Genomic DNA, 12012 nt, shown 5'->3' on the forward strand with positions numbered 1-12012 from the left:
GATGGCTGTTGTACCTCCAAACATTGCATCTCTCTTCCAGGTAGTAAGAAAAAGGAAGTGACAAAGTTAAAACTTATCTGAGAAAAATGAAGTTTTCAGAGAAATCACTAGCAGTGTTCTGATTATTTCTCATGGACAAGAATGTGTCACATAGGTACTCCTAGTTGCAACAGAGGCTAAAAGTTAGCTATTCGGCTGAGCACATGGATGGCCAGCAAAAAGAAAAAAAAAATCAGGACCTGTTGGTAAGAACAAAGTGGAGCTTAAATGTGGTACACAAGTCTAGTGGTGGCATGGTATCAACTCAAATAGCTCAAAGGCCACTGCCTCTGGGAAGCCTTCCCAGACTTCCTAGCCCAGGTTCTCTTAGCCCCAGATACGTTTTCTTCAAGTAAGTTTTCTTTTATGTTTGTGTTAATTTGATTACTATTTTCTCTTCCATATGACAATCCTGGCAGGGGTCTGCTTCTAATTTTGCTCATGAATATACCTAGTGCCTAACATACTGCCTGGCAGACAGTAAGCACTGGATGTGTTTATTAAAAGAACAGGTGAATAAGTGATTTTTTTACTTTAAAAAATACCTAAGGAAGAAAGTCATTTAGAGGGCTTTGTAGTCTATTTCATTATTTAAACACCTTCAAAATTAAGTCTCTTTTTTTCCTTCCAAATGATTTTTTTTTCCTCCCTGAAACCCATTTTCACTCTTCATTTTCATGAAAGGAGAGAATAATTGGTCAGGACCCTCATCATAGCAATTTTACTTACTTTTTTTAGAATGAGTCTAGGGTAGGTATAAGATGTTTGTGTTTTCCAGGAAAATATTCATTTTTTTTCTTCAGAAATTCTATTTTCACAGTGGCTGCTTTGTTCAGTCGTGGATATAAACAGCCATGTGAGAAGGGACCCCAGGACTCATCTGGTTCCACCCCCCTCACTTCGGAGGTAAAGAAACTGAGATCCAAAGCGTCTAACTGAATTTCTCAAACGACACATAAAAAGTTACTGGCAGAGGCAAGACGTAGGCTTGGTTTTCCAATTAATTTCCTGTTTTGTGCTCTATTATTTTATACTACACGGCATCAGAGACCCAAACAAGACACAATAATGAACCAAGTTCTCTTCACCACATGTGTCCAAAACAATTATCCACTGTCCTTGGTTAGTCCATCGATACCGGAATTGGCAAAAGCTGAACTTACTTTCATGTTTATAAGTGGGAAGTAAATACTTGAAGATGTATTAATTAGGTTTTTTTTTTAATATTTAAAATCTTTTAAAAAGAATCCTGCTTTATTTATCATCTCTAAATTATATTATATCCTTGCCAGTTTGTCAGTAAGAGTTGATGCTTTTGAATTTCATAAATATGGGCATAAAACACTGAATTAGTTTGAAAAGGCCGCCCTCACAAAGCGCCCCCGAGTGGGCAGACACGGTGTTGACGAGACTGCTTTAGTCCGAGGCCTCCCTCTGTGGTTTGCAGGTGGCTGTCATCAGACGGTCTTCTCTCTGTGTGTGACCCAGTCTCCTCTTCTCAGAAGTACACCGGGCAGATTAGATTGGGATCCACCTTCATGAGCTTATTTTAAGTTAATACACTCTTTAAAGGCCCTGTCTCCAAATGCAGTCGCTCCCTGACGTGCTGCAGGCTGAGACCTCAGCAGAACGATTCTGGGGGACGTAACTCGGTCCACAACAAGAACCCTTCACACAATCCCCACAAGAAGTCTGCGGAAGGAACCAAAGTTCTCAGATGACATATTTGAATTTTTTACGGAAGAAATATTATTAGGGCCTTAATTAATCAATATGCTTGTAACAGTATCATTATCATAACTTCAGTCTCAGGCTAATACTGTTCATGAAAAACCAGAAAAGTTCCATTGTAGATTGAGATCCAATGACTGATTTGCTGTGACTTCCTGTGTTTCCTAAAGGTTCAAGCTCCCCCACTGTGCAGTTCGGCTCTCCGTGAGAACCAGAACTGGTACTGCGATGTTCCTCGACCCAAACAGCACCCCTCCTAGCTTCGGCGCCTTAGGGAAGTTCTAGATCTCTCTGAGCTTCCTCACCTAGAAAACAGAGAAAGTACCTACCCCGAGAATGGCTATGTGGCTTAAATGAAAATAAAGTACATAATATACGGGTATTATTATATTTTAAGCATCATTTTCACATCTCATTTTGTCAATTTATTAGTGCATCCCACTTTTATTAGCAAATTTCATGTCCCCCGAAAGTTTTAAAATTTACATACTTAATTTATATAACTGTGAATTTAATTTTAATACACTAAATATGTATTACAGGGAATAATAATTCAGAAGGTAACCAGTCCAATCAGATACAATAGATTAATTTTACTCTCAGTTAAAAGAACAAAATTAAATTTTAATAGTTTCTCATGAGACTGGATAGGGGAGTGGACGTTCGCTCCTGGTCCCATTTCTAGAAGGGTTTGTCTGTTGAGTGTGGCTTTATCCCAGCTCCCTTGGAAATGGCTAAGGGACTGAGAAATTGTCAATGTGTTGCTTAATTACCTGCACCTGTCTACATAAGAATATCTTCTGTGGTGATTCTCGATCTGGTGCAAACCATCATGCATGCGGCTTTATTGTGCTTCCATTTCCCTTCATATCTCAATCCAGTCCCAGGGCTACCTTTTGGCTTATGAGCACCCCTATTCAACACAAAATAAATTGGTTCCACTCAAGAAGATTAGAAATGGTGGGAAATATAATTCTCTCTTATTCTTGGCAACAGTGTGTGTGTGTGTGTTCTTCTTAACCAGCAGAAAACACACAGGAGAAGGAAGAAGACAGATTTTTTTTTCTTTTACAAAGTTGAAGCTCCTTCAGCTAACTGGCCTGACACTGACTTCGAAAACCACACTGACTCTTCTCTCTCTGATTCTGCTCTCATGGAGCCTGAGAGCCAAGGTTGGAGGCGTAACTAGGGGAAGGCTCGGGGTGCCTCTCTTGGCAATTACTCTACGCTTTCAATCGCAGGAAAGAACAAGCAAACTCAGAATCTCATGGGCTGTGTGACAGAGGAGGGAAGAGGATGGTTCCAAGTAAAGTTGAAGCTTCTGCTTCCGAGCTGCCTCGTGCTGCTCCATCTGCCTCTTCAGAGAGCTCCCAGCTCCCACTGTGTGCAGCTGAGTTTCAAGTACTCCTGGCGGCATAATGACTGAGACAAAGATATTTCCTCCAGTTGTCAATGGCACTCCTCTCCTGAAACTGTCCCAGAAACCTCATCCAAGCCTCCCTCCTCTCCATCCTCGGTCTTTGAAAACAAAAACGAGGGCTTTGTCGCACCTCTCATTAACAGTCATCTTAGCTGCTGTGTGCAGGCCATGTGTATCTAAATATAAAATAATGGTTTTCTTTATTTCAAAATATAAGGTTTTTGGAAGATCTCATCTATTGGAGAGCGTCACTATTCGTGTAGCCAGGAGAGGCGATCACTATCAGAGGAAGAGCCAGACTGCTGTGTCTGGATACTTAAAAAGACATTTGGAGTGGGGGAGCATCTGCAAATGTTGATGAAAATGGGTTTGGAACTTCTCCTTTGATCAGGAAATAGGTGGACCATAAAACGTCTGATGCATGATGCTGCCTGCAGCAAACCCGCATTCTGAGACCCAGTCATCTTATTACTTTAGAACGCACCAATAGGAAAAGGAAGAAGGCTTGAAAGACCCCACACTTTCCAGTTGCAATTGATGTGCAGTTTCGAGGTAACCAAAAGTTGTCAGATGTTCTCTCCTGCAAAGTGACTGGCCATTTATATTTCATTATCTCGAGCCAGAGATTTTTTTTTTTTACCAATGTTCAAAAACACATACTGATATTAAGAGATACAGGTTTGCTTATGACCTCTTTTGTTTTCTATAATTGTTTGTGAATCTCCAAACGGCAGGGGCCATGTGTAATACTTCTTTGACATCAGATATTTTCTTGCTCATAAGAAGACACCCAACATGTTTCTTATTCACTGAAGAAGGTGATGTGAACGCGTCACCAATAACAGAAGCTTTGAGCTGGAAGGGAGACTTTATCATCTACTTTTTGTTTTGCTTCATTTTTGCATTACCTACTTTAAGAAAAGGGAGCCCTTGTATACTGTCCGTGGGGATGTAAATTGGTACAACCACTACAGAAACCAGTATAGAGATTCCTCAAATAATTAAAAATGCCACATGATCCAGCAAGCTAGCTGCTGGATATACACCCAAAGGAAATGAAATCAGTATTTCAAAGAGATATCTGCACCCACATTGGTTGAAACATTACTTACAATGGCCACAGTATGAAAACGACCTAAGTGTACACTGAGGAATGAATAAATGAAGAAAATGTGATATGTGTATAAAATGTTGCCCAACCATAAAAAAAAAGAAAGAAATCCTACCATTTGTGACAGCATGGATGAAACATGGATGTAAATTATGCTAAGTGAATAAAAAACCAGACACAAAAAACAAATATTGTACGATCTCACTTACAGATGGAATCTAATAAAGTTGAACTCACAGAGTAAAATGTTGGTTTCCAGGAACTAGCAGGTGAGGAACATGGGGAGATTTTGGTCCAAGGGTACAAACTTTCAGTTATACGATGAATAAATTCTGGCGTTCTAATGTACACTGTGGTGACCATAGCTAATACTGAAATGTATTCTTGAAGTCACTAAGAGAGTAGATCTGAAGGGTTGCCTGCCCCCTCCCCCCAGATAATAACTGTCTGAGGTGACAGATGTGTTAATGAGCCAGACTGTGGTAATTATTTACAACGTACACATACATATATTACCTCATCACATCGTACACCTTTAAAACATTGCCAACCAATAACTAAATAATTACATGCCTCTCACGGAGACTACTGCAAACTGGAAACAAGCGAGCTGTCTTCTAGGGCTAATGGTCATTTCGAGAAAGGGTAAGGGGTGGGTACTCCCCAAGGAAACCCAGTGAGCCCTGCCATGCAACCACTGAGACCTCTAAAAGGGTAGGGGCTAGACAGAGTCTTTCAGACCCAACTGAGCTCTCTTTTGCCCTAGGTTTTCCATCTTTCAGTAGCCAGGCACACCACTTTTCTTTGGAGTGTATTGTTCCAACATGCTTACTCGTCTAATGTCATCTAACCGCCTTGACTCAGTGTTTTCTCACAGGGAAATTCTGAACATTTGCATTTAATGATCCTGAGGTCTTATTCAAATGGCAGTCATAATACCGCTAAGTAAAATGACGGAAGTGGAAATAGCGGACTGTGATTCTCTTATTGCTATATTCAGACTAGGAATACATTGCATCATCTTATTTATGTTAACTGTGAATTCCCTTTTCGGTCTTGTTTTGTAGGAAAGGGTTGCTTTAAAATGTTTATGATGGGTGGCCATCTGCTATTTTTCAAATGTTAATCTTTATTTAATTTCTATTGCTTATAGAAATATAATAATACAGAAACTACTTTGTTACATGCCATGGTCTCTTATAAAGAGGTAGAGAAAATAAATGCATTACTGAGCTCAGGAATGTTAGCAGAGACTCATCCAACATTTCATTATCTTTAAAAAATAGAGCTACACATCACCGTATGGAGATACAGATAAGTTTGACTGTTTAAAAGCATAATTCTGAAGAAATATTACATTACAAATGCAAACAGATTGAAAAAGCCGAGGTTGCTCACTATGCATTGATAATATTAGATTATATCTCTGAATTCAGAGTAATAAGATTCAAGTTTCCAGGAAGGGAATGAAAAATTATACACCATTTTATTCGTTTATTATTCAAACAAGTTTGTGATTTATGTTACTTTCAGTGATGTGGGAGTAAGAAAAAACTTTCTAAGGAGAAGAAACTCAGGATGTAGGACTTTCAACATGTAAACATCTGAAAGGAAATGCTTGCATGTAAACTGGAATTACACAAGGGCTGGTCTCACCTATAAAGAAAAGGTATGCCATTACTGTGTCTCGTGTGTGTGACCAGTTTGTTTTAATACACTTTCTACAACAATATAGTTTCTTCATGATCAAAATTATGGACTGAATCTTCTAATTATGATTTACAATACACCCAGGTATAGCTCAGGTAAGTTTGCTTGAGAGAAAAAGCTTGGCCCCCATATAAGTGGTTACTGGTCCTTTTTACTCACAGTACACTTCCATTTATGTCTAAAACATTTATACCTGTACATAATAAAAAATCCAATAACCTTTGCCCTCCTTTTATTCTGCCTCATACTACCCTTGCCATAATTTTTCTCGAATAAAACTTTTTAGGAATAAAGACAGGTTCCTTGAAAGAATAGAGAGGGAGTTAAAAAAAAAAAAGAGAGAGAGAAAATAAGAGAACATTGTGTTTTACAGAAAACCATAGAGGAGCACGTGGGGGAAAATATTCACAGGTAGTCATCAAGCCCAGATCAGGGCAATATGCTCTAATAAGGAGCACTTCAAAAGCAGGGTAAGTTAAGAAGAAGATATTGGCAAAGAGTGACATAAAATACGATCTCGCTATACAAAATGGTTGTATATAATAAAAAGTGGCATCGAAATAACCAAAAGTTGTTCCAACAAGATCTAATGAGAAAACAAAGAGAGGCAAGATATTGGCTACAATGGAGTAGCTTGTATCAGACCAAACAACCCACAGAAAACAGCTCTAAAAGCTAAGTATCTTCAGGCAACAGAAAACAAAGATGGCAGACAAGGCTTGAGAGGTCAGCACTTAGAAGGAAGGAGAATGTGATTAAGTGAGCCCCCAATTCTCTGCCAAGTGTTCTCCTCAAGGCGTTTGCTGACTCCTAATTCTGAGCATCTCAAATTCCATGAATAAACCAGCCACTGAAAGGCTAAGAAATTCAGTTCAGGGTTTACCAAGGAAAACCTTGGTCACCAGCGTACATTTTCAGCTGGGAATCTTGAAGGGCTACACTTAGAGAGTAAAAGCAAACCTTAAAGAGCCCAGCCCTCAAAAATACCTAAAGCGTGTGTCAGCTCATCTCAGTCCCTTGCTGGATCACGATGACCTGCTCCCACCCTTAACTGTTCTCTACAAGGAAAGTTCACTCCATATGAAGAAGGTAAACATTATTTGGAGGGTCTCAATTTTCTCCTACATAATGCCATTACCTGGCGATTTCAAAGGAGCAAAAATTAAGGCTGAAAACTGATTTTCAACCAACAAAATGGAAGTTAGAATACAAGGAAATTAACATCTTTAAAATAACGGGGAAAAGTGTACCAGCATAGAGTTCTAGCATATTGAAAATATTCTTCAAAAATGAAAAATAAATGTTTAAAGAAATAAGAACTGTGGTGTTAGTCACCAGAAAACCCACACTTAAAGAAAAAATAAAGGGAGTTCTACAGATGGAGGGAGAATGATCGCAGATTGACCCAGGCAAATGGTGGAAGGAATAAAATGCAGCAGAGAACAAATAGCTGACAAATCTAAAGGATTATTGACCGTAAAACAATGTGCATCAGTAAGATTGGCTTAGGATGGTTTTTTCCTTGTTATGTTTTTGCCAGGACTTGTTATCCAGGTAACACTAGCCTCACGAATTAAAAATGCGTCTCGTGTAGAGATTTAATTGAGATAATGTATTTCAAGGAAATTAGCAGTCTTACAAAAAGCAAATGCTCAAATAAAGTGAGGGTGTAGTGGAAAGGATTTGAAACCCCATGCATTTGAATCCTAACTGTCCAATTTACTGCCTACGTAACTTCGGAACACTTGCTAAATCCCTTTGAGTCTCAGTTTCTTTATATATTAAATGAGTATAAGTACAGTGCCCTCACTAAATGCTCCCACGAAGGTTAAGTGTTTAAATTACACATTTCTGTAAGATGATTATTAGCTCAATGACTGGCCACTAATTTATTTAGTAGTCAGCAAATGTGAGTTTATTCTTTTCTATTTCTCCTTCTTTTATTCCTTTGTTCTCTCCTTTTCTCTCCCTGAACGTCTTAGGTTGGGTTTTCTGGAGGCAGATGCTGAGTAGATGTTCGGAATGCTTGTGTCTTTGTTAGAGAGCATCGCCTGTAAAAGGAAGCGGGGGTGGGAAGAAGGACTGGGAAAAGGTGGGGGAGAAAGCCGAAGCCAGCCCCTTGGAGGTCTCTGGAATATGTATGCGGCAGCTCTGGTTTGATCCGTATTGGACGTGAGGGTCTGGGCCTTTATAATTCTCCCTGGGTCCGTGATTGAACACGGGCTGTCCTAGGAAGTGTGCGACCTTGGGTAAGTTTTCTCTCTGTAGTGGAGGCAAATCCTGAAAGACCAGACAGCTGGGGCAACGAATCTCCCTTAACAGGACTCAGACGGCACGTCTCCACGGCCACCATATCATCACTCTTCCATCCCTTCCTCTCTCCTCCCTCTTTTCCTCCTTCCTTTGTCCATTTCCTCCCTTTGTCCATTTCCTCCCTCTCTCTCCCCCTTGGAATAACCAAAGGAAGCAGCAATTTGAACATGCTCCTTACCATCCAGTATGAGGGCTACGAGGGAAAATTTTATCATAGTGGACATCTCCATTTGAACTGGGTTCAAAATTTGCTCATCTATAAACATACAGAATTGAAAAAAAAGTAGGATCATTCACTCCAAAGAGTAAAGTTACCTTGACCTTAGAATGCAACCTCACCTTTCCTAGGATGTGTGGCTCCAGTCTGAATCATTAGCTGTTGATATTAAAAGTAGAAACCAAGATACAGCCACTTACGTATATTTATTTAATAAAATATTAATATTGATATTAATATTAATGCATTCATTCAGCTGTGCATGAAATTAGTGTTAGGCTAGAATTTTCAACATGTGTTTAATCTTTATAACAGCCATTAGACAAAATTTAAATTATTTAAAATATATATAATTATGCTGTTCTATTTTACATAACTCTTAACTAAAATTGGAAATATTGTTGGCTGTTATAATGCTTTGAAAACACTGAAGTATAATAAGTGCTAGAAATATGGAAAATTAACATTTTTACTAGTCCTTTATGGTCTTTTGAACCATAAATATTCTAACACACTCTACTTTTTATAGAGAACATTCTGTGTGTCTAGACTGTTTTCTGATGGGTAATGATTGTGGCTTTCTCATGGGTGAAGTGGGATGAATTGGTCCTTCTTCTCCTTTCCCTCTTCACATGGTTCAGCCTTGACATGAACTTCTCTAGGCTGAGGCTTTATGAGAGTAGGAAGAAATGAGAAGGGCAGGGAGTGGATTTAAAAAAGAGGAAAAAGAGAGTGAGAAGGAAGCAGTACAGCATTTGGCGCCCACGCCAAACAGGGCCCCTGAACTCATCCTTTACAAAAACGAGCAAGAAATCATATTCCCTTCTGTTTTCTTCCCCCCAAATCCTAAGTCTTTATGGACTTTAACTGAAATCTTCGGGGAAACCCTTGGGTGGAAATTCATTGGTTTAGGCTAGTTGGAAAACTGACTATGTCGGACAGATAAGCAGCCTATTAACAGAGTAGATTTTTGTACCTTAAATTATTTGCATCCGGACTGACAAGCTTGTGCTGGACGAGTGTGCATGCACCTGTTTGCTATAATGCTCCCGTTTGGGAGCTAAGATTAAGCATGTGTAGAGAATTGTGTATAATGGCACCAAACATACCCAGACTACAATGTCAACCTGAGTCATTTACTCTAAAATAATAGAGGGTCACTGTTTCTGTTCATTTCTACAACTTACTGAGAATTATGTGTTTTTCTTAAATGCTTTGGTATTTCTACACAAGGAAACAAGGACCTTTTTGATTCATCATTCTCTTTGATGTGGAGAAATTTCATTAAGCAGCATTTGGACTGTATATAACCATAGCCTTAAAAAGGTAATTGGTGGCTTCTAATTTAGTACCATAGTAATAATATGGGATATCTTCATAGAATACGTATCATTAAATAAATATGCAAAAATGTGTTTTACTCTTGGAAACCATTCAGCGATACAGATTTCTGTAATGTAGAGAATTTGTAATTTATCTATGATCTTGAGATTTTCAATCACAGTAGACCTCATAGAACCTGCCATGGAGTCAGCAAAAGCAAATTTAAAGAATAAACAATATACTTTGTGTTGGTATGTTACGCATCATCATAAAAGAGGAAAGGTCACTTTCTATAGTCAGGGATAGCTACGTAGCTGCTTTTCTTTATCTTCAGAAAAGAAAATAATAAAATCATCAACTATTTCACGTTTCCTGGAAGCATCTGGAAATCTTTATTTAGGTAAATATTTACTGAGAGTTACTATAATCCAGACACTATTCTCAGAGATGGTAATCACTGATGAACAGACAAAGCCCCTATTCTCATGGAGATTATGCTCGAAGGGCGAGACAAAGAAATAAAGAAGCAAACAAAAAAACAGGCAAATAGTCAGATTTGTATAAAATATAACTTAGGCAATGATAAATGTTGCAGCAGTTTGATTTTAGTCAAAGAAGTGCCAAAAGAACATCATCTAAGACAAAAATCTTAGTGATTATGTATTTTAAGAATTTAACATGATACATTCAATGTGAAAGTTTTGAATAACGTATGAAATTCTGTGAATATGAGCATTAAAGTCAACACAGGGCAGACACCAAGAAAGAGGAAATTACAATGCCATGGGTAACTGTTTTCTTTATATCTATAACATGACTTCTGAAAATAATTCCAACCCTTTCAATTACCAAGGACAGTCAGAAACATTCTCCCCAGAAACATATTCGAGTATGACAGTCACCAAAAACGACCATCTAAGTCATTGTATCTCACAGTCAAATTGCAATTTTGAGGAATGATCAGACTGCAGAAGTGAGTTTCATTTAACTGGAGACACGCTGGCTCATTTGCCCAGAAACAGCCATGTTATGCAATGGTGTGCCAAGGGAATTAATAACTGATGGATGATCAGACCTGCTCAAAGTGGTGGTAATCACTTGCTACTTAAACCACCACTTTTTGGCAAATAAAAAGCCTTTGCTGGTGCCAAATCTGTAATTACTTTACTTAACGGTGATGACATGTGTGCCTGTTCTGTAAGATCCCATACTAATGCTTCTGTTGTTGGCTAAAAACCACCCAGTACTTGAGATAATAACCTCATTTCTGCATCTGTCTCTCTGCAGGATGGGGTTTTTAATTCCCTTTTTCCTTTTCATTTCGTTTCGTTTTTTTTTTTAAGTTAAAAGAAGGCTTTAAATCTTGCCTTTTTTTCCAGAGGGCTTTGTTTGAACAACATTATAATCTTTTAAACATAATTTTTAAAAATTACTTATGTCTCCATGTGATTATCTTAGATAATGACCTTGAAATGACATTCTTCTGCTATATAAATATTAATGTGTGTACATACGTGTATTTCTGTGACCAAATGTTATGTTGATAGAAACCAAGACAAGGTTCCCCTCAAGTGACTTTACCACTTCCTGGTAGTGAGAGTCTCAACTTCAGGCCACTAATTTAGGGCAACCAACCAACAGTGGTGCCCTAATGTGCTGAGTGAACAGAACGCTCATCAGAGTCTGCATGCCTAAATTACAGCGAAGGAGTGATGCAGACCGTGGAGAGAATAAATCCAAATGTGTGGAATCTCACTGGAAGTTTTCCACTAAGAGAAGGAAATGTTCTGGCAAATTCCCTTAAAAAGCATGAGAAAATATTTTCTGTCTGATGAAAGGTTTCATTCTAAAATGTTTTCCTCAGTTACTTTTTAATTGGAGTAAAAATACTTTGTTGGATCTTAATATAGCCACTGCAGTTTCTTTTAGCTGGTGTTTGCACAGTATATACATATTTTTTCCCAATACTTTTCATGTTAAACTCATCTGTGTCTTTATATTTAAAGGGTGTTGCTTTTAATTATGCAGCTTTCTTGGAGTACACTTCTAACCATTCTGATAATCTTTGCCTTTTAAAAGGGATGTTTAGGCCATTTATATTTAATTCAATAATCAGCATGATTGGGTTTCAATCTGACAATTGCTACT

This window comes from Camelus bactrianus, chromosome 20 (assembly GCF_048773025.1).
Source record: "Camelus bactrianus isolate YW-2024 breed Bactrian camel chromosome 20, ASM4877302v1, whole genome shotgun sequence".
Taxonomy (NCBI): domain Eukaryota; kingdom Metazoa; phylum Chordata; class Mammalia; order Artiodactyla; family Camelidae; genus Camelus; species Camelus bactrianus.